The sequence below is a fragment of the Orycteropus afer genome, unplaced genomic scaffold, assembly GCF_000298275.1.
Source record: "Orycteropus afer afer isolate SDZICR_OR568_19922 unplaced genomic scaffold, OryAfe1.0 scaffold00368, whole genome shotgun sequence".
NCBI lineage: Eukaryota > Metazoa > Chordata > Mammalia > Tubulidentata > Orycteropodidae > Orycteropus > Orycteropus afer.
In genome coordinates this window covers 268,931-270,648 of record NW_006921955.1, presented here as the reverse complement: position 1 = coordinate 270,648, position 1,718 = coordinate 268,931, and positions in this window count along the sequence as shown.

Sequence of the window (1,718 nt, the reverse complement as noted above, 5' to 3'; positions counted from 1 at the left end):
CCAATCACCTTGTATGCATGTGAGAGCTGGACAATGAATAAGGAAGACTGAAGAAGAGTTGATGCTTTTGAGTTGTGGTGCTGGTAAAGAATGCTGAAAGTACTATGGACTGCCAAAAGAACTAACAAATCTGTCCTGGAGGAAATGCAGCGAGATGCTCCTTGGAAGCGAGGATGGCCAGACTTCATTGTCAGAGGGGACCATTCCCTGGAGAAGGATGTCATGCTTAGCAAGGTGGAGGTTCAATGAAAGAGGGGAAAGCCTTCAATGACATGGATTGACACAGTGGCTGCGACAATGGGCTCACATGTAGCAAAGATCATGGAGCTGGCGCAGGATTGGGTGATGTTTTGTCCTGCTGTGAATTGGGTTGCTATGAGTCAGAAATGACTCGATGGCACCTAACAACAACAACAACAACATACTTCTTGGTTGAAAATTTTTCTCTTTCAGAGTTTTATATATACCATCCCATTGCCTTCTCACATGCATGGTTTCTGCTGAGAAATCAGAGCTTATTCTTATTGGTTGTCCTTTGTAAGTAACTTTTTTTGTTTTTCCCATGCTACTTTTAGGATTCTTTCTTTGTCTTTGGTTTTGATGAGTGTGATGATGATATGTCTTGGTTATTTTCTTTTGGGGTCTATCATGTTTGGGGTTTGTTGGAGTTCCTGAATGGATATATTCTCAACTTTCATCATATCAGGGAAGTTCTCCTCCAGCAAATGTTGGACAATTTTCTTAGTGGTTTTATTTTTTCTCTTCCTGTTCTGGAATTCCAATGACATGTAAGTTATTTCTTTTAATGGTATCCCACATGAACCTTAGGCTTTCTTCATTTTGTTTTGATCTTTTTTCTGACTGATCCCTTTCCAAAGAAGTATTCAGGTATTTGTTTCCAATCTCATTAATTCTGTCTTCTGTTGCATCAATTCTATTCCTTTGCCCTTTCTATGTGTTCTCTATTTCTGACAATTTAGTATTAATCTTCTGGATTTCTATCTGTAGATTTAGAATCATTTCTAATTTTTCATTTATTTTGTTATTTTGTTTCTTCCAAAATTCTTCTAGGCTTTTGTCTGTGTTTTCCTTGGTTTGTCTCTCAATCCTTTGAAGATACCTAACTATCATTGTTTTGAATTCCTTATCAGGGAGTTCCAATGCTGCTTCTTCCTCAGGGATGTGTTCTGGGTCTGTATCCTGCTCCCTTGTTTCTATCACTCTTTCTTGCTTCTTTGTGTGGACTGTGATGGTCTGTTGTCTCTGAGACACTGTGGCATTGTTGTAGTTAGTTCACTGTTAACTGTTTGTGATGAGAAGCCAAGGGTGAGTCAGGCTCTTCTTGGTGGTTGTTTATCATTAGCATGCTGGTGGAGAAGGAAGTGGTGGCTCTCACTCAGTAAGTGAAGCTGCAGTAGATGTGGGTGTAGTTGTTTTGTATCAGGATTGTTGCTGTCCTCCACTCAGTTAGACAAAAATAACAACTGAATAACCATCAAAAAAGTGAATGTAAATGGACAAAAAACACACCATGTAATCACACAGGAACAGTAATCAAAAAAAAGCAAAAAAAGGGGGGGGGAAGCCCCACAATATCTGGGGACAAGGCAATAAGAGAAAAAAGTTAAAGAAGGAGAACAATGGAGAAAAAAATGGGAAATATGTAAAAAGAAAAACAAGGGACAGGGTTAACCATGAGAAAGAAAAAAAAAAAAAAA